Raw genomic sequence first — 22,571 nt, forward strand, 5'->3', positions numbered from 1 at the left:
ACAAGAAATCACTGTTTGGTCACTACCACCGCATGATGGAGGAGATGGCCAGTACTGAGACGGAGCCAGGGCAAAGCAGCTTGGAGACCTGCAGTGTCTCCACAAGTGACCTGGAAAGCCAATAGCCTCAGAATGCCGAAAGAGACCTAGCAGTCTGTTCAAAGGTCCGGCAACTAGGCAATGTGGGACTGTGTAGGCTGAATTTTCCTACACAGAACTTTGATGTTGATGAAAATAAAATCAATCTGAAATGAAAACGATGTATCACTGAGAATCTCTCATGGTGGAGCATGGAAGGGAGGAGGGAAAGGAAGGAGGGGAGGAGGAAGGGGAAGAAGGGGGAGGGAGGAGGGGAGAAGGGGGAGGAGGGGAAGGAAGGGGGAGGAAGGAGGGAGGAGGAGGGAGGAGGGGAAGGAAGGAGGAGGGAGGAGGGGGAGGGAGGAGGAGGGAGGAGGGGAAGGAAGGGGGAGGGAGGAGGGGAAGGGAGGGGGAGGGAGGAGGGGAAGGAAGGGGGAGGGAGGAGGGGAAGGGAGGGGGAGGGAGGAGGGGAAGGGAGGGGGAGGGAGGAGGGGAGGGGAGGGAGGAGGGGAGGGGAGGGGGAGGGAGGAGGGGAGGGGAGGGGGAGGGAGGAGGGGAAGGAATGGGGAGGGAGGAGGGAAGAGAGGAGGAGGGAAGAGGGGAAGGAAGAGAGGGAGGAAGGAGAGAGGAAGGAGGGGGGAGGAAGGAGGGGGAAGAAAGGGGAGAGGAAGGAGGGGGAAGAAAGGGGAGAGGAAGGAGGGGGAAGAAAGGGGAGAGGAAGGAGGGGGAAGAAAGGGGAGAGGAAGGAGGGGGAAAGAGGGGAGGGAAGAGAAGGGAAAAACAAGAAGTGGGGAGTACTGGTTCCTACAAGGGGTGAGGGCCTGACAAGCAAATCCAATGTCTGGCAGACACTGGATGGTTGAGACTGAGCTAGCATGGAGTACTAGGGACACATTCCTTCCTGATGCTTTATCCCATGGGTGAAGGATGAAAAGGGATGGACATTTCTTGGGTGGGGAGGTTACATGTATTTGAATATGCAGGCACATATGCCAAGCCTGAATAAGCCATAGCCAACTCATCTAGGCCAGCAACCTTTGGGGTTCACCTGCGTCTACATCACAATGCTAGGTCACAGACAGCTGCTTGTGAGTGCTGGGGATTCGAACTCAGGTACTTAAGTATGTAGAACAAATGGTCTTACCCACTGAGCCATTCTCCCAGCCCTCAGAGCTATGTGTGTTCTGGCAGGGGGAAGGAACACTACTTGAGGATATGAACTGTAGAACCCACAGAATGAGAGATATGGGGTTGTCAGTATCAAAGAAACACCTACCTCCCAGTGGTGTTTCTTACACCCTACCCTATATTAATCATTTTAAAGACCCTCAGAAGGGCTAAAAACATCACCCTAATAAAAAGTATTAGTAGATAGATGCTGGGGATGTAGCTTGCCTAGCATGCATGAAGCTCTAGGTTTGAACCCCAGCACTACATAAACTGGGTGCATGTCTAGAATCCCAGAAATACACTTGGAAAGTAGAAACAGTGGGATCAAAGGTTCAAGGTCATTTTTGGCTACAAAGCAAGTTCCAGGCCAGCCTGGATACATGAGAACCTGTCTAAATAAAAATAATAAAGTACTAATAGCACTCCAAGGAAAATAATAATAGTGTTTAGAAGGCACGGTGCAGCATCGATAGCTCACTCCCTTCAGAAGTTTGGACTTTGGGGTAGAGTCAGGCTGCAGGTCTGCCTCCAGTGCTATCAATAAAGCAAGAGTGGTCTACACTCTATAAGAGATTTTAAAATACTATGTCTGCCCATCTACATATCTTTACCCTTTACTTTGTCCAGTTTTTTTCAGCCCTGGAGGTAGTGTCATCTTAAAAAAGAAACCAACAAAATGAGCATGCTTCAAATATGTAGAGTTTGATGCACTTTGCCACATGTAGATACTGAAGAGAATGTCACTAAAAGAATAAGAGTGAACAACTTCTTTTAAAAGATAAGAGTTCAAGCTGGACAGTGGTGGTGCACACCTTTAGTCCCAGCACTTGGGAGGCAGAGGCAAGTGGATCTCAGTGAATTCAAGGCCAGCCTGATCTACAGAGTGAGTTCCAGGACAGCCAGGACTGTTATAGCGAGAAACCCTGTCTCAAAAACAACCAAACAAAAAAAAAAAAAAGATAGAGTTTAATGTCAGCAAATTACATAAATAAAATGTGTAACTCCTAAAATATGTATGTCTTCTATTGACAGTTTGTTTCACTGATTTGGGCCTAAGTATGAAGTAGTTGCCTAGAGAGGAAGAAATAATGAGAATATGTAAAGAAACTACAATTGCTGACTTCCTTTTTGGAAGTCCATCACAAAGAGCCCCTTGCACTCTCCATTGCCAACACAGTCCCCTCCCTCCCCCGCCATTGTGGCATGACAAAAATGTGACACACATGGAACAGTTGACTTTGTAACCTCAGGACAGTCTTTTCAGCCAGTACATGTCCTCTGAGACTCACCGAAGCTATAGAGAGTGGTAGTTGCTGGGAGGGGGGATATGTTTGATTTTAGAGTAGTAGTCCAAGGTAAGGATGTATCACAGTTTAATCTTCTTTTTTTTTTGTTTATTTGTCTGTTTGAGACAGGATCTTGCTATGTAAGCCTAGGACAGCCATGACTCATAATCTTCCTGTCTCTGCCTGCTAAGAGTTGGAATTATAAGTATGTATCATCACACCCAACCTCGCTATTCATTTAAGGACAATGTATTATGATTCTTCAGGAAAAATGGGGAGGAAATAGGACTTACAAAAAGACATCACTCAATCTGAGGACCTGAGATAACTGGCAACATCAATTTTTTTATTGTTTTAAAAGTTTCATGCGGTGGTGGCACACGACTCGGGAGGCAGAGCCAGACAGATCTCTGTGAGTTCCAGGCAAGCCTGGGCTACAAAGCCAGTTCCAGGACAACCTCTAAAGCTACAGAGAAACCTTGTCTTGAAAAACCAAAAAAAAAAAAAAAGTTTCAAATTAGCATACACAGTATTAGAATTGTGACATTTTCAAACAAAATTTGGTGTTCTTGCTCTCCTCCTCCATCTTCTCCTCCATCTTAGCATTTCTATTGCTGTGATAGAGCACTGGGATGGAAAGCAACTTGTGGAGAAAAGGGTTGACTTCAGGTTACAGCTTAGTGTCCACCAGGAAGAGGCGTCAGGGCAGGACCTTGGCAGCTAGAACTGAAGCAGAGACCATGGAGGAATGGTGTTTAATGGCTTATTCCTCATGTCTTGCTCAGAGTGTTTTCTCATACCAACAAGGACCACCAGCCCAAGAATGGTACTGACCACAATGAGCTAGCCACACCCCCCTCCATATCAATCATCAATCAAGAAAATGCACACAGGCTTACTGACAGGTCAATTTGGTGGGTGCATTTTCACAATTGAGATTTCCTCTGCATCAGTTCCTGCCTCCAGTTGCCTGATTTAAGCTCCTGCCCTGACTTCCCTCAATGGTGGACTATAATGTGGAAGTGGAAGGGAAATAAACCCTTCTCTCTCCAAGTTGCTTATGATCATGGTGTTTTATCATAGCAACAGAAACCCTAAGACATCCATTATAGATGTTGATAACATAGCAAAATATCAACTTACAGTAATTATTTAGTTACATATTTGTGCTTAAAATCCCACAAATTATAAATTAAATATTAATTAGTAAATACTACTTTTTTCCTCTCAATTTTGCATAAAACAATTTTATTCTCTCTCTCTCTCTTTTCCTGTGCTTGTGACCACCAGAATCATGTTTTGGGTCCTCTCACAGTGAGATTCTGGAGTCTACATTCAAGATAATTTAATCTCAAGACAAGAGATATACGTGTGTATGTGGTGTGTGTGTGTGTGTGTGTGTGTGTGTGTGTGTGTGTGTGTGTGTGTGTAATAATGCAAGCACCTCCCAAGCAAGTACATGGAGGCAGATGGAAAGGAATCTCTAAATTTACTCTATTCTAAAATTAACCTTCCCAAAGCACATCCACGATAGAAGAATGGATTCTCATGTTTACATGCCCTTTCACAGAGGCAGGGGGATCTCAGTGAGTTCAAGGACAGTATGGTCTACAAAGCAAGTTCCAGGATAAGCAGGACTATTACACAAAGAAACCCTGTCTGTCTAAAAAGAAAATGGGGTACACATCTAAACATAATTCTCAACAGAGAAGTCTCAAATGGCTGAGAAACACTTAAGGAAATGTTCAACATTCTTAGCCAAGGATTAGGGAAACGCAAATCAAAACGACTCTGAGATTTCATCTTACACCTGTCAGAATGGCTAAGATCAAAAACACAAGCAATAGCTCATGTTAGAGAGGATATGGAACAAGGGGAACACTCCTCCATTGCTGGTGGGTATGCAAACTAGTACAGCCACTTTAGAAATCAATATGGCAGTTTCTCAGAAAATTGGGAGTCAATTCACCTCAAGACCCACTGTAAGGGCTGGAGAGATGGCTCAGAAGTTAAGAACACTGCTGCTCTTCCAGAGGACCCTGGTTCAATTCCCAGCACCCACATGGCAGCTCACAACTGTCTATAATTCCAGTTCTGGGGGATCCAACATCCTCACACACAGACATATGTGCAAGCAAAAGCCAATGCACATAAAATAAAAATAAATACACCCTAACAGTAGAGCTGGAACTCTCATCCAATAACTGATAGAAGTGGATGCAGAGATCCTCAGCCAGGCCCCAGGTGGAGCTCCAGGTGTCCAATTGTCGAGAAAGAGGAGGGACTGTAAGAGCGTGAATTGTTGAGACCAAGATTGCAAAAAGCACAGGGACAAACGAATAGAAGCACATGAATTATGAACCAAAGGCTGTGGAGCCCCCAGCTGGAATAGGCACTCTGGATAAGTGAGACAATTGAATAGCTTGAACTGTTTGGGAGGCATCCAGGCTGTGGGACCGGGACCTGTCCTTAGTGCATGAGCTAGCTGTTTGGAACCTTGGGCTTACAAAGGGACACTTTTCTCAGCCTGGAAGTAGGGGACTGGACCTGCCTGTACTGAATCCACCAGGTTTAAATGAATCCCCAGGGAAGTCTTGTCCCTGGAGGAGATGGGAATGGAGGGGAGGGGATGGGAGAAAGGTGGGGGTGGGGGCAGGATGGGGGAAGGACAGGGGATCCCATGGCTGATGTGTAAAATTAAAACACAAATATAATAATAATAATAATAATAATAATAATAATAATAATAAAATTTTTAAAAAGTAAAAAAATAAAAATAAATAAGTAAATTAAAATAAAGGACTTCAGGGATTCTGAAGTTAAAAGAAAAGACCCACTATAGCACTCCTGGGCAAATATCCAAAGAACATGCCATCCTACCACAAGGGCATTTGCTCAACTATGTTCATAGCAGCTTCATTTGTAATATCCAGAACCTGGAAACAACCTAGATGCCCCTCAACCGAAGAATGGATAAAGAAAATATAACACATTCACACAATGGAGTATTACTCAGCTATTAAAAACAATGACATTATGAAATTCGAAGGCAAATGGATGGAACTAGAAAAAAATCATCCTGAGTGAGGTAACTGAGTGACCCAGAAAGACAAACATGGTATGTACTCACTTTTAATAGATATTTTCTATAAAGTAAAGGATAACCATGTTATAATCCACAGCCCCAGAGAGGCTAAGTAACAAGGAGGGTTCAAGGGTGGACACAGGAGTCTCCCTGGGAAGGGGAAATAGAATAGTTCTCATGGATGGACTGTGTATGTGTGGGAATGGGAATATAAGGAATCAGGTGGAGGAGGAGAGTACTGGAAGAGAAATCTGAAAAAAAGGAGCCATTTCAGGATGAGGTTTCCCTGGTACAAGAGAAACTCCCCAGAAATCTACAAGGACAACCCCAGCTAAGACTGCTAGCAATAGGAGATACAGAGCCTGAACTGACCATTTCCTGTGACAAGGCAAGACTTCCAGTGGAGGGACTGGGACCCTAACCCAGTCACAAAACCATCCATCTACAATTTGTCCTGCCTACAAGATGTGCTGGAGTAAGGGTGACTCAGAGATTGTGGGAGTGGCCACCCAATGACTGGTCCAGCCTGAGACCCATGCTGTGAGAGTCAGCCCACCTTTGACACTACCTGGAATACCAGGACTCAGAGGCTAGATAGCCCAGAGACCTAGGATAGAACCAAACGTGACTGGCAAAAGAAATGTCAATGTAATGATGTCTAATGATATTCTGCTATACTCATAGATTGTTGCCTAGCCCAATTGTATCAGAGAGGCTTCACCCAGCAGATGAAAGGGATTTTTATAAGAACTCACATATAAGCTGATGCCTTTCTATCTAATGGATAATTCTAGAAGAAAACTTCACTAACATATTGCCATACACTTTAAACTGATCTCTTTCCAAATGTTGTACAATGAATAATAGCATCTTTACAATCTGGAAGAAGACTGTTTAATTTGAGTTTAGAGTTGTATATGGTATTAAGGATGGAACCCAAGTCCTTGAACATGTTAGGCTGAGGAACACTCCCAGTTCAAATGATGTATTGTTAAATAAGATCTAATCCAACAGTGATGAGCACTGCATGACCCAGATTCTGATTCCTAAACCCTGCTTCCCAATAAGAGCCAGGATGTTTTGGGAAAATGGTAAGGGCAAGAAATATACAAAATGTGTCTGAATCTTCTGATTGTACCTGGAAGCAAGGGAGCTGTCATGCTAGTGTTGTGTCCAAAGAACTAGGAAGCCAACTTAAAAAATATCCCACTGACCAACAAAAGGATTGCTTATATATCAATAAGAATGACAATGGAGGGGTTAGAGCTGTAGCTCTATTGGTATACTAATTGCCTAGTATACACAAGACTCTGTATTCTATGTAAAATTAGGTCAGACATAACAAGTACAAATATTGTGTATGTCTATGTATATGAGGTGCCTAGAACAGTCAAATTCATAGGTGCCAGCAGCTAGAGAATGGGAAGGCAGTATTAATGCTTAAGGGGTACAGAGTCTGTGGGAAGACAGTGTAAAAGTTCTGGAGTTAGATGACAGTGGTAGCTACACAACATAGATGTGTACTTACCCCACTGAATTTAAAAATAGTTCAAATGGTATTGGATAGCCTATTGGTATGCTCTTCCCTGGGGAAAACTATTTTTCCTGCCCTCAGCATTCCTTAGTGGCCTGCAGCTCTTTGTAGGGTGGAGGCCTCTTGGGCTTTTCCAATCCATTTGACTTGTCTGTTGTTGTCCTTGTTAGGCTCAATTTAGGCAGTCATGTTGGTGAGACTTCATGAATGTAGCTTCTAACATATACATATGAGTAACTTATACAGACTAAACAAGGTACTTTTCAGTTCTTCTCTAAGCCCTGAAGCAGCACCTACACAAGAGCAATTTGAACTCAATTGCTTGCTTTGGGGGCCATGGTCGAGCTCAGTGGTACAGCACTTGCCTAGTATATGCAAGGCCCTGAGTTCAATGTCCAGCACTGCAAAAAAAAATCAATTTCTTGCTTCATAGTTTAGCTCTCTCTATAGGATTACAAATCTGTTCTAGCCAGACATGGTGACTCACATCTATAATCCCAACACTCAGGATGCTGAGGCAGGATGATCAGTTCTATACCAGCTTGGACTATACAGTGAAACAATGTCTTAAATAATAAGAACATTAGTAATACCAGAAGAGAACTTCGAAGAAATACACCCCTGACCACCTACCAAAAACCTTCATAATCTGTCACCATCCTACTTTTTTTTTCTCTCATCCCATACTCATTATCAAGTTTTTCTTACAAGGGTAAATGATAATACAGCAAATACTTACAAAGTACATGTTTTATACCAAGCAAGCATGGTTTCAAATGCACTACATGCATCAGGTCCTTTGAGTCTTCACACTGGCCTTGACTTCAGTGACATTTTAACCTCCAATTTGCACTTGAAAAACTGAGGTTTTAGATGATTTATGTCACTCTTTTAATTACTTTTCTGTTGCTGTGATAAAATATCATGATCCAAGGCAATTGAAGAGGGAAAGGTTTGCTGTATCTTACAGCTTACCATTATGTAAGTGTCTTAGTTACTTTTCTATTGTCATGACAAAACATTATGACCAAGGCAATTTATTTTATTTATTTATTTATTTGTTTGTTTGTTTATTTATTTATTTATTTATTTAGGTTTTTTTGAGACAGGGTTTCCCTGTGTAGCTTTGCACCTTTCCTGGAATTCACTTGGTAGCCCAGGCTGACCTCAAACTCACAGAGATCCGCCTGGCTCTGCCTCCTGAGTGCTGGGATTAAAGGTGTGCGCCACCACCCAGCTTGCACCACCACCGCCCAGTGACCAAGGCAATTTATAAAAGAATGTATTTAATTTGAGGACTCATCATACCAAACGGTATGATCATCATGGCAGTGAACACGGGAGCAGGCAGGAAGGCATGGTGCTAGAGCAGTAGCTTAGAGCCTTCATCTGATCCACAAGTATGCCAAAAAAAGAGAGCAATACTGGACCTGGCATGGACATTTGAGACCTCAAAGCCCACCCCTGGTAACATACTTCCTCCAAGAAAGTCATACCTCCTAATCCTTCCCAAATAGTTCTGCCAACTAGGAACTAAGCATTTAAATATATAAGCCTATGGGGGCCACTGTCATTCAAACCACCATAGAAAGTCAAGACATGAACCTGGAGGCAGGAGCTGAAGAAGAGACATTGGGAGAATGCTGCTTACTGGCTTGTTTCCCAAGACTCACTCGACTTGCTTTTTTTATACAACTCAGGACCACTGTAGCATTCTCCACAGTGGGCTAGGCTCTCCCTTATCAATCACTAATCAAGAAAATACAACACAAACTTACCTACAAACAATCTGATGGCATTTTCTCAATTTAGGTTTCCTTTTCCCAGATGACTCTAGCTAGTGTCAAGTTGATAAAAAACAAAACAAAACAAAACTAAGCACAACCCAGGCTGACACTGCCAATGAGACTCAGTCTTGAGTACAGAATTTCCAGATTCTTTTGCTTTTTCTATATATTGGCTATTTCTACCTATCTCTTACAAAGAGAGAACATTCCTACTGCTTCCTAATAAATGCAGCTTACCCCACCATTTTAGTTAGGGTTTCTACTGTTGTGATGAAACACCATGACCAAAAGCAGCTTGGGGAGGAAAGGGTTATTACCTCTTACAATTTTCAGATCACACTCCATCACTGAGGGAAGTCAGAGGCCATGGGAAATTGGGGCTTCCTAGGTTTGCTACCCATGGTTTGCCCAGCCTGCTTTCTTATACTACCCAAGATCACCTGCTGAGGGATGGCACGACCTACAGTGGTTGGGCCCTTCTGCACTAATCATCAATCAAGAAAATGCCTTACAGACTTGCCTGCAAGCCAATCTAATGGAGGCATTTTCTCAACTAAAGTTCCTTTTTCCCAGATGACCCTGTGTCAAGTTGACAAAAGAAAAAAAAAAAAAAAAAACAAACTAACTAGTACACCCAGCTAGCTAAATTCCTATATAAGGCTCTTGAATGCTTTGTCCAAGGTCAATGGCCCTAAAGAATAAAATGATAAGATTGGAAAAACTACAACCAGAGAAGCCCTGTGGCTGCTTGCAGAAATATTGGCCCCATGGGAGGGCCCCATGTCCATGCTGTGCCATCCCACCTCCTGAGCACCGAGCAACAGGCTGTGTGAACTGAGAAGGCAATTCTCACGCCACACCACATGATTCAGAAGGCCTCTGACACACCTGCAGAGTGCACTATAGTGTTTGACCTGTGCAAAAAGTCTCCAGTTTGAAGTTTTAAACTGAGTATTTGTACGTTGAGGGCAAACACAGAGAGGATACATTATAGTGTGACAAATAGAAATAGATTTACTAAGACATTAATAGTATCTAGACAGGTTCTCAAGCACACCTGGGAATACATTACTGACACATTATAGGAACACACCAATATGCAGTTATTCCCACAGCAACAACAACAACAACAAAAAAACCACTTTACCTTTTACAACTAAAAAGAAAACTGCATTCATTGCAGTGACACCTAAAGCTCCTAATTTTGTGTTCTGAGCTCAAACTTTAAATTCTTTTGAGTTTTGGACATACATCAGCAAGGGTAAAACATTTTCAGTGAGATATCCTCTCTTTTGATATATAACTATCACATGACTAATCATTAATATTTTTGTTCTTTACAAAATACAGTACACATTTATGCAGTCATAAACATGCATTCATCTTACTAAAAATAAACCCATCTCCAGTATATTATATATATAGTTTATTTTTGATTTCATTATTATATGTGCATATATATTCTATTAGTTTACTTTTCATTATTAGTCAGGTTTGGTAACACCTACTTAAAATCCCAGCATTTAAAAGGCTGAGACAGAAGGATTGTGAGTTCAAGGCCAGCCTAACAACATAGTGAGTTATATATAACACAAGAAAACAAAGACCCAAAAAAGAGATTTAGCTAGGAGGCTAGCTTTGGAGGCTGAAAGCCCAAGATTTAGTGGCCCTCTGATGAAGAACCTGTGTGGGAATAAGAGATCATATGGAAACAGTGTTTTGCCTACATGTATGGCAACAAGAAGTTCATATATCCACTTATGAGTGAGTACATACTATGTTTGTCTTTTTAAGTCTGGGTTACCTCATTCAGGATGATATTTTCTAGTTCCATCCATTTGCCTGCAAATTTCATGATGTCATTGATTATTTTAACCACTGAGTAATCCACCATTGTGTGTGTATGTGTGTGTGTGTGTGTGTGTGTGTGTGTGTGTGTGTGTCACATTTTCTTTATCCAGTCTTCAGTTGAGGGGCATCTAGATTGTTTCCAGGTACTGGTTATTACAAATAATGTTGCTATGAACATAATTGAGCAAGTGTCCTTGTGGTATGATTGAGCATTCCTTGGGTATATGCTCAAGAGTGGTATCATTGGGTCTTGGGGTAGATTGATTCCCAATTTTTTGAGAAACGACCATACTGATTTCCAGAGTGGCTGTACAAGTTTGCACTTTAACCAACAGTGGAGGAGTCTTCTCCTTGCTCCACATCCTCTCCAACATAAGCTGTCTATAGTGGTTTTGATCTTAGCCATTCTGACAGGTGTAAGATGGTATCTCAGAGTCATTTAGATTTGCATTTCCCTGATGACTAAGGATGTTGAGCAATTCCTTAAATATCTTCCAACTATTTGACATTCTTCTGTTGAGAATTCTCTGTTTAGATCTGTAGCCCATTTTTAATTGAATTGTTTGATATTTTGATGTCTAGTTTCTTGAGTTCTTTATATATTTTGGAGATCAGCCCTCTGTCAGATGTGGGGTTGGTAAAGATCTTTTCCCATTCTGTAAGCTGTCATTTTGTCTTATTTACTGTGCCCTTTGCCTTACAAAAGCTTCTTAGTTTCAGGAGGTCCCATTTATTAATTGTTGCCTTCAATATCTGTGCTACTGGTGTTATATTTAGGAAGTAGTCTACTGTGCCAATGCATACAAGACTACTTCCACTTTCTCTTCTATAAGATTCAGGGTAACTGGATTTATGTTGAGGTCTTTGATCCACTTGGCCTTGAGTTTTCTGCATGGCCATAAATATGGATTTATTTGCAATCTTCTACATGTTGATATTCAGTTATGAAAGCACCATTTGTTGAAGATGCTTTATTTTATCCAGTTTTGGCTTCTTTGTCAAAAATCAGGTGTTCACAGGTGTGCAGATTAATGTCAGGGTCTTCAATTTGATTTCATTGGTCCACATGCCAGTTTTTATGCCACTACCAAGCTGTTTTTATTACTATAGCCCTATAGTAAAGCTTGAGGTCAGGGATGGTGATGCCTCCAGAAGTTGCTTTATTGTACAGGATTCTTTTAGCTATTCTGGGTTTTCTGTTTTTCCAAATGATGTTGAGTATTGTTCTTTCGAGGTCTGTGAAGAATTGTGTTGAGATTGTGATAGGGATTGCATTGAATCTGTAGCAACATTATTTGTAATAGCCAGTATCTGGAAACAATCTAGATGCCCCTCAACTGAAGATTGGATAAAGAAAATGTGAGATATATATTATATACACACACACACACAATGGAGGATTACTCAGTGGTTTAAAAAAAATCAATGCAAAAGATTGCTTTTGGTGAGATTGTCATTTTTACTATGTTAATCCTGCCTATCCATGAACATGGGAGATCTTTCTATTTTCTGATATCTTCTTCAATTTCTTACTTCAGAGACTTAAAGTTCTTGTCATATGGGTCTTTTACTTGCTTAGCTAGATGTAAAGCAAAGGATAACCAGAGTACAACCCACAGCTCCAGAGAAGCTAGATAACAAGGAGAACCCTAAGAGGGACACATGGATCACCCTGGGAAGGGGAAATAGATGAGATCTCCATGAGTAAACTGAGGGTGAGGGGGCAATAGAGGGAAGTGGGTAGGGGATGAGAATATAAGGGAATGGGGTGGTTGAGCTGGAACAAGGATGGAGTGGGAGAGCAATGAAAGAGATACCATGATAGATGGAGACATCAAGGGAACAGGGCAAAACAAGGGTACTAGGGAAGTTCTCAGGAATCCACAAGAATGACCTCACCTTAGACTCCTAGCAATAGCAGAGAAGGTGCCTGAATTGGCCTACTCCAGTAATCAGATTGGTGCATACTGTCATCATAGAGCCTTTCTCCAGTAACTGGTGGAAGCAGATGCAGAGATCCATAGCCAAGAACCAGTCTGAGCTCTAGGAGTCCAGTCGAAGACAGAGAAGAAGGATTCTATGAGCAAGGGGCAACAAGATTATGATGGGGAAACCTACAGAAACAACCAAACCAAGCTAGTGGGAACTCATGAACTTTAGACCAACAGCTGTGGAGATCCATAAGACTGGACTAGGCCCTCTGCATAAGCGAGACAGTTGTGTAGGTTGATCTGTTTAAGGGTCCCTGACAGAGGATCCATTCCTGGTGCATGAGCTGGCTTTTTGGAACCCATTAACTATTGTGGGACACCTTGCACAGCCTTGATGCAGGGGGAGGGGCTTGGACCTGCCTCAGCTGAATGTACCAGGCTGTACTAACTCCCCATGGGAGGCCTTACCTTTTCAGAGGAGGGAATGGGGAGTGGGTTGGAGGGCAAGGCTCAGGGGAAGGGAGGAAGGAAGTGAGGAGGATCTGTGATTGTTATGTAAAATGAATAAAAACTTTCTTAATAAAAAATATTTTAAAAATTATAAAAGAAGTTTATATAGAATAATAAATGGCTACAAACTGATTACCTACATATGCTTAAGGAGGAAATAGAGTGAAGATTTGTATGCTACTAAAAATGTTTTTAAGGGACTAGAGTAACATCTCAGTTGGTAAAAGGGGTTCCTGTTTTTCCACAGGGGCCAAATTCAGTCCAAGCACCTACACTGGGCAGCTCACCCTGCACCCCCAGCTCCAGATTTGACACCCTCTTCTGGGCTCTTGTGGACATCCTCATGTACATGCAAACACACACACACACAAACACACACACACACACACACACACACACACACACACACACACATTTTTTAAATAAATATTTTACTTTGAAAAAAACTTAACAAAGATATTATGGAAATAGGTAACGAAAGAGAATGAGGAATTCAGAAATAGATCCGAACATACCTTGTAACTAACTACATGAGCCAGGGGCATGGCATGTACATTTGCTCCCAGATACTCAGAAGGCTGAGGCAGGTGGGTCACTTAATTCCAGGAGTTTGAGATCAGCCTGGGATACACAGTAGACCGCTATGCCAAACAAAAGGGAAAGGTTGTAGGGGGACAACATCACTACATGAGTAGAAATTCCACATTTGGGAAACTGATATTACTAGTTATCAAAAAAGCAAAATAGACCTTTACCTTGTATCATATAATAAATTAAAAATAGAACAATAAAATATCAAGATAATTGCATATTAATTCCACATAGGAAACTTTCTGGAACAAGATAGGTAACTGAGGAGTGGCATAGATAAACACATTGGACTTTCTTTTTCAAGACATATTCTCAGGCTGTAGCCCAGGCTAGCCTCAGACTCATTATGTAGCCCAGGTTGGCCTCAAACTCATAGCACTCCTCCTGCCTTAGACTGGTCAGGTTCACAGATGTGAACCACCAGAAATACCTTGACTGTGGTTTTTAAGTCTTAATTTTTGTATGAGGAAACACGAGGGGAAATGAGTAAAGAGCAAACAAAAAACACAGGCAGAGACTGTATAATAAACTTCACAGTCTCATTAGTAGTCACAGAAATTCAAAATAAAATTCAGGCTATTATTCATCAGAGATGAGCATTAAAATTAAAAGATAATTATAAAGAATGTTGCTGAAAATTTGGGGAAAAAGTTGTCTCATATAATAATGGTATAAATAAGAATTTGTTTTTATTTTATGTATATTGATGCTTTGCTGGAATGTGTGTGTGTGCCTGGTGCCTACAGAGGCCAGTAGAGGACATTAATCCTCTGGAACTCGAGTTACAGACTGTTGTGAGCTGCCAAGCGGATGCTGAGAATCAAAAGCTTTTAATCATTGAGCCATTTCTCCAAATCCAAGTTATAAATTTGGAGGAAATTTTTATAATATCAAATAAAAAGTTTAAATGTCAGGAAAATAAAATGTCAAAATTAAAAATATGCATGCTTCATGTTCCACAATGAGAAATTTATTCTATCGAAATAAAAGCATTAATATTTAAGAAAATTTAAGCATAAAATTGCTCAGTAAGACATTTCAATGCCAAAAGGAAATAGAAACAAATTGAATTTCTACCAATGAAAGAGTATATGAATAAACTGTAATTTTCTTATTCATATTTATTCATACAATACAACATTACAGTTATTTCTGAAGCCTGTTCAGGAAAAGGCATATCTTCACAATGGAAAATACGATGGTCATGATTTTAGTTAAGCACATTATCAAACTGCTTACAATGGAACACTTGGATGTTATATCCCTCTAACATGAAAAAAAATAGAAATAAACAGAATCATCTATGAACTGGTCTTACCAAATATAATCAAACCTAAATCTGACCAAAACTTTAGGCTTAGCTTCTCATTTCCAAGAAATACATGAAATAGAAGAACAAAGTTAAACCCTGCGGAAATAAACACACAAAAAAGAAATATGAGCTATTCTGCAAAATAACTGATATGGCTGCTTCCAGGGGTTGAGATCAAAGGAGAAAAGGTGTCTTGTTAGTTTTTTTATTGTTGTGATAAGACACCATGACCAAGGCAATGTATAGAAGAAAAGAGGTTTGGGGAGGACTTATAGTTTCAAAGGGTTAGAGTCCATGACCATTGTGGTGTGGGGAATGGAAACAGGCAGGTAGGTAGTCATGGTGCTGGAGCAGTAGCCAAGAGATTACATCTTGATATACAAACAGGAGACAGAAAGAAAGAAAAAGACTGAGCCTGGCATTGGCTTTTGAAACCTCAAAGCCCACCCCTAGTGACACACCTCCTCCAACAAGGCCACATGTTTGAATCCTTCCCAAACAGTTCCACCAACTAGGGACCAAGCATTCAAATATGTGAGCCTATGGGGGCCATTCTCATTCAAGTCACCACAGGTACACTTACAGAGTAAGATAGCCCATGCCTGTAATCTCAGTGTTCATGAGACTGAGACAGGAGTAAGTTCAAGGCCAGGGTAGGCTAAAAGCAAGACTCTGCATCAGAAAATGAAACAAAACAGTGAGAAACTATTATAAAATAAAAGACTAAAGAGACATAAGACAATTGTAATATGTGAACTTTTAATAAATTTTGGTTCTTTAAAAGATACCTATTGGGCTGTAGATATGGCTCAGAAGTTAAGATCACTAGCTGCTCTTCCAGGGAACCTAGGTTCAATTATTAGAACCTACACAGCAGATCTCAACCATCATCTGTCACTCTAGTCCCAGGGGACTGATACCCTCTTCTACATTACAAGGGCATGGCACACACACATGGTATACAGATACACATGCAGAGAAAACACCAATACATCGATACGCATTTTTTTCTTTAAAAGTAGCTATAAAGGGATTTTTGTTAGATAAATTTGAATATAAACAAAATAGAGAATACAAATAAATTAGTTCTGGTCTTTTACTGCACTGCAGATAACAATAATATACTTTACATTTCAAAAAGCTACAAGAAAGGATTTTTAAAACTTTCACTGTAAAGAAATGACAAACGTTTGAGGAGATAAATATGTTTCACCTGATTTAAGCATCACACAATGAATACATGTGTAGAAACACTGCATGGTACCCCATCACCAAGTGCGGTTTTTATTTTTACATTTTCAGTTAAAAATAAATAAATTTTAGTGACTGGGAGTATAACTCAGTGGTAGGGTGTTTGCCTGACAGGGTGAGGCCTTAGGTTCAACCCCCAGCACTCTAAGTGCTAGTTTCTCTCTTTTTTCTTTCTTCCCAGCACTACAATTATAATAGGAGTAATACAATTAATTTTCAAATATTTTGATTTATTATTTTCTAAAGTTTGGTGATGATATTGCGAGTGTGAATGAAAAGGTCCTTTTTTTAGGCAATGGATGCCCTAATAATTACTAACTTCTTTGGATATTCCAAATAAAACACAAATATCTGATGGCCCAAAGATAACATCCAGAAATAAGAGAAAGCATGCAACAAATGAGACATGTGACATTTGTCTTTCTGGTTCTGGGCTTACCTCACTCAAAATGACTGTTTCCAGCTCCATCTACTCTGCTATGAGTTTCATTTTTCTTAATACATGAAGAATATTCCACTGTGAAAATATACCAAATTTTCACTATGGCAAGACAGGTCATAGGCCCTGGGGGAGAATCTAAAAACCAACTCCTAATGACTTATCATCAGGCCCATAAATCAATGCATCTCTCAACTTTAGGGCCCTAAAAACAACTATACCCACTCCTGAGACTCAGGGATCACTGTGGAAAAGAGAGAATACATAGTGTTAAGAACCAGACATGCCAGCTGACTATAAGAAAACAGTGTCTTCTAGACACAGCAGCACAGCTGCACGTATGAACTTACAGAGTGCATAACATCTATGCAAACCCAAGCTAGACCAAACCCTAGCATGGAGATGGGAGTTAGGCATGAAATCCTACCATGGAACTGTTAGGAATTTTTAGCTCCAAGGAGAGGGAAAGACACTTTTAAGGTTGTAGCCTCTGGAAAGTTGGCAACACATCCAAGAATATTTGAGCAACACAAATTGGTCTTGATAGGTTTTTAAAAAATGGACACAGTGGGTAGGGAAGAGGATGTGGATTTGGGATGACTGGAGGCCAGGAGTAAATATGATTATGATCAAAATACATTGTATGAAATGCTCAAAGAACTAATAAAAATTTTAAATTAAATAAATATTTCTGTCAGGTAGGGGGGGCACACCTTTAATCCCAGCACTCAGGAGGCAGAGGCAAGTGAACTCTGTGAGTTCAAGGCCAGCCTGGTCTAAAAAGTGAGTTCCAGGACAGCTTGGGCTGTTACACAGAGAAACCCTGTCTTGAAAAATCAAAAACATATTGTAATATGTTCAACAGTAACTTATTCTCTGCACTTAGATGTGTTATGAGTCTTCAGTAATGGATGTCCAGAGTTGATCTAGGGCATAGACGTAACTATTTAGAAGACATGTGGCATCATAGGCTCATCAGTTGGAACACTTGGTCTTCAGTTGAAAGTTGTGGAACCTTTAGGAGGTGGTACCTAGCTGAAGGAAGTGGATCACTGATGTGGTAATTCTTCGGCATTTTGGGCCACCTCCACTTCTGGCATGAATGCTCTGTTCCCTAGTAAGAGGCTATAAAACAAGCAGCTGCCTCAAAAGTAGCTAATATAAATGTTCATCTTAATGAATGCTCCACCTTGATGGAAAGTGTTACCCTGTTTCAGTGTTCTGGTTTTCAGATAGAATTAATGACCATTTCAGCCAAAGTAGGATGGTTTGTAAGTAATTCAAATGAGAAAAAAAGATTGTAAATATATTTAAAGAGTACTTTCAGGAAAAAATCCTGTACCTTAAATGAGTACTTGAATATAATGTTATTGTTTATACATTTTATACACTAATTTGAGCCTAAACTTGACTAAGAGCTATAATCAGGAGTTTTAACTGATCTTATATTAACATATAATAAAAATAAAATAATGTAAGACAATAATAGAGTTCAAGAATTTTTTTCTTTGAAAGGAGTTTGAATGTGTATTTCAAAAACCTTCATAATAAAAAGTATATATTAATTAAACTGTGTAATTTACTCAATTTTGAGGACCATCCCTTTTAATGTTACAGTAGTACCCAAGAAAACTGAAATTAAACCACAGTATAGCCCTGCCAGGCATGGGAACACATGCCTTTATCCCAGCACTTGGGAGGCAGAAGCAGGTGGACCTCTGTGAGTTTGAGGCAAGCCTGGTCTACAAAGAGTTCCAAAACAGCCAGGGTTGTTGAACAGAGAAATTCTGTCTGGAAAAACAAAAATCAAAAAGCACAATATAGCCTTTAATCCCAGCAGTTGGAAGGCAGCAGCAACTGGATGTCTGTGAGTTCCAGTTCCAGATCGTCCAGAGCTACATGGTGAGATCCTGTCTCAATAAATAGATAGGTAGATGATAGATAGATAGATAGATAGATAGATAGATAGATAGATAGATAGATGAGAGAGAGAGAGAGAGAGAGAGAGAGAGAGAGAGAGAGAGAGAGAGAGAGATTGATTCTACATAGCATAGCTGTGGCTGCCTGGACCTGGGGACAATCTGACCTTTCAACATTCCATCATGGTGGGGGAGAAGCTCATGGAGTCTCACCCCTCCTTGAGGAATTATTGGCAGTTAATGGCTAGGAGAGGGTTTTTCACTGCTATAGCCAATGGGAAGTGTCCTGTGCTCAAGTAAATAACCCCTCATCATGCTCATCTAAGCAAGCCAAATTGAACTCAGTCACAAAAACAAAAGCATGTAAGTAGGAGGAGGACGAGTTGGGAAGAAGGGGGTCTGGCAGGAGTGAAAAGAGAATGAGGAAGGATAATGGAGGATAAATATGATCACAATACATTGTATATATTGTGAACTTGCCAAAATATAGTTTAAAATGCTCTCCTAGGTCTAATACACAGACAGGCTGAAATGGTGCCCTGTCACTATATATAAATAGTGCCCTGTCACTATATATTTTAATATTTTAATAATATAATAGGGAGTGGAGAGATAGCTCAGCAGTTAAGAATACTGGCTGCTTTCCCAGAGGACCCAGTTCAATTCCTAACACCCACATGGCAGCTCACAACTATCTACAACTCCAGTTCCAGGGGATCCTATGCCTTCTTCTGGTCTCTTCTACAGGTACCAGGTACACATATGGTGCACATATACACATTCAGGCAAACACTCATTCACATGAAAATAAATAAAATCTCAAAGAAATAATATACCATAATCTACAATATAATTTCCTTCTTTAGTTTTATTTTTCTCTAATAGGAGAGTCAAAACTATGAAGGTCTGCCCTGCCTTCTTTAATTCAGGAGAGACCTACTCTCAAACATTTCCAGGCTCCCACTCCTATTTTGGGTTTATGACTGAAAAATTAATTCACTTCACCTTAACATACAACCCATGCAGTCAGGTGACTCCCTAAGCTTGTTAATACAAACGCTTTCATCTTCTGATGGAGATATTTTAAGGCTGAATTTTTCTCAAAGGAAGTGAAATAAAGGCAGCATATTCTAAACCCCATCGTATCTGGGTACATTTCAATACCCCTGAGACAGCCATTGGCAAAAACTAACTTCTAAAATACCCTAGGAGCAAAATGCAGCTCAGCTCCATTGCCTCTTCCTCCCAGCATACTTTTTAACCTGAAAAACCAAAATGATGTGCATGCAAGATGCACGTCTGCAAGGAATATGATGCAATAATCGTATGTCTCCAATTCCATCATGCTATAATTAATCTTAATTATGCATTCAATCCTGCCTGAATTAAAAGACTCACATAGCTTGAATCTTGTGTTGCCTATAATTCTACTGTGTTATTTTGAGAAATATAAAGTGATAAATCTTCTAATGCAAGATGGTGTTTTCTTACTGGGCAGACATGAGTGATCAACTGTGGTCATCACAGGGTATTCTTTACTGTTTACTGAGGACCATTTACTGAGCATTTTGTGTCCCTGTTTCCCCTTCTCAGGCCCAGGGCAGTCAGCACGTGGGAAAGGAAAGGCTTGATTACATATGCAGTCCCCTGACAGAAGAGGCGGCACCCGTCCCTCTTCATATGTTTCTGTTTCCCTTTAGTGTTCTGAAGCCTGACTAAGGACTTGGCATTTGCCTCCTTTTCCGCATATCATTGTGAGAATTTCCTGGGTTCTCTTTCAATCTTCCCCCTCTTGCTTTCACAGGCACTTATTAACCTTCTTGGAGCTTCTCCAGGCACACCCAGTAACTCCTACAGAGCAAAGGATCTTCTTAGAAGGCGGAAAGCTGCACCCACGGCAGCTCCTTTATTGTGGTACAATACAGACACTGCCAGCATTATCTGTGAGGCCAATATCATGAGATCCTTTTTCCATCTGCACCTACTGAGCTGTGGTGCAAATGGAGATTCTTTTTAAATATCTTTGGAGCTGGTAATTTCCGTATCTAACCCCATGTTGCTTAGGGGAAAGAAATGTCTGGAACTATTAGAAAACCTTGTTCTTGAGAAAACATGAGAACTCCATAATGGTTTGTGGACTTTGGCTGGACGTGTTGTGACCCTGAAAAGGACACGTTTTGCTTATTTGGGGCACAGGACAGAAAACGTTTATTAAAAACACTGTACCTACAGTGGAGTCTGGTGAAAGTGCTGAGTTCTGTTATACTGAACAAGGGAACTAAAGTCAAAGCAAGCAATGATGAAGGCTGTCCTGTGGAGGGGTGAAGACAATGGACACCTGTAGTGGGAAGGATGATGAATATGATACCTAGAAAATGGGAGACTCCATGGGAAAGCTTTAACCATTTGTGGAAACCCAGGGGCACATCTGCATCCTTTCTAGAGGTTATAGTGACCTGGAACATCCATTCCATGCAGGGATTCTTATGGCCTCAGAGAAAGGCATGACCTTAGCCTCTTCTTGATTTTCCTGAACTTTCCAGAAAGACCTTTGGAGCATAAAGCCTCCCTTTATAAGAGAGGTGCCATACCATGTAGAGGTTTTGGGCTTCTCAGTGTTCTGCAGATGATAATTTTCTTCAAGAGATACCAGAAAAAGACCTGTATATATCCTGTCACCTAATTTATGAAAAAGCAAAGAACTATTGTAATATTATTAATGTATCACTTTCTTTTATTTTCAAGACAGGGTTTCTCTGTGTAGCCCTGGCTTTCCTGGAACTCACTGTGTGGACCAGGCTGACCTTGAACTCACAGAATTCTGCCTTGAGTGCTGAGATTAGAGACGTGTACCACCACATCTGATTTAATGTACCACTGCTTGATCTGGATCATAGTTACATCAGAGTGTTGGGTTTTTGAAAATTTAATGAGCTGCCCATTTACATATGTGTACTTTTCTGTCTTTATATAACACTTTAAATTTTTAGGTTTATTTATTTTGTTTTATGTGTATTAGTGGCTTTTCCAGCTTATACATATGTGAATAATGTGTGTGCTTGGTGCCCTCATGGGTCGGATGAGATGTCAGATCCCCTGGAACTGAAAGTACAGACAGTTGTGAGCTGCCATGTGGGTGTTGGGAATTGAAGCCAGGTCCTCTACAACAGCAGTAAATGCTCTTAATCTCTAACCCATCTCTCTGACCTCAAGTGTAAATTGAAAGGTTGCTTTTGGGGCTGCTGAGATGGCTAAGTGGGTAAGAGCACTTGCCACTGAGTCTGGAAACCTAAATAGTGGAAGGACAGAACTGATTCCTGAAAGTTGTCTTCTGAACTCCACATGAGCGCTCTCTCTCTCTCTCTCTCTCTCTCTCTCTCTCTCTCTCTCTCTCTCTCTCTCTCTCTCACACACACACACACACACACACACACACACACACACGAGGGGATAAAGAAAAGATTGTTTTAATGTAGCTTTCAATGCCTTTCAAACAATTCAAATGCAGCCCTTATCAGAGCTGCAGCTGCTGTGGTCAAAAGGAAGCCCTAACAGTTTTCCCCAACTCTCCTGGTTCATATTGACGAGAACACATCTGTAAGATCTTGGGAAAAAACAGTTTCATCTTGACACTTCTGAGACGCAGCCAGAGAACTTTGGTAACACTAGATACCCCACAACTATTGACTCGAACAAAGCACCAGCGGAATAGAGCTTTGGGGAGCAGTTTGGTGAGCTCAAGAAGCAGCACAAAGGGACACTTGCAAGTATGTTCCCCCTGGAAACATCTAGTGGTACACAGCAATGCTTTGGGTCATTCCCCTGTA

At 40.8% G+C, this 22,571-nt stretch overlaps 1 non-coding gene across 1 annotated transcript; it reads left to right on the plus strand.

Moving 5' to 3' along the window:
- The first annotated feature begins 22,247 nt into the window (after positions 1–22,247).
- Positions 22,248–22,365, plus strand: LOC118574897. The gene has a single exon (XR_004943774.1). It is a non-coding gene; the product is annotated as a small nucleolar RNA SNORA16B/SNORA16A family (small nucleolar RNA).
- The last annotated feature ends 206 nt before the right edge of the window (positions 22,366–22,571 follow it).

Source organism: Onychomys torridus, chromosome X (assembly GCF_903995425.1).
Source record: "Onychomys torridus chromosome X, mOncTor1.1, whole genome shotgun sequence".
Lineage (NCBI taxonomy): Eukaryota > Metazoa > Chordata > Mammalia > Rodentia > Cricetidae > Onychomys > Onychomys torridus.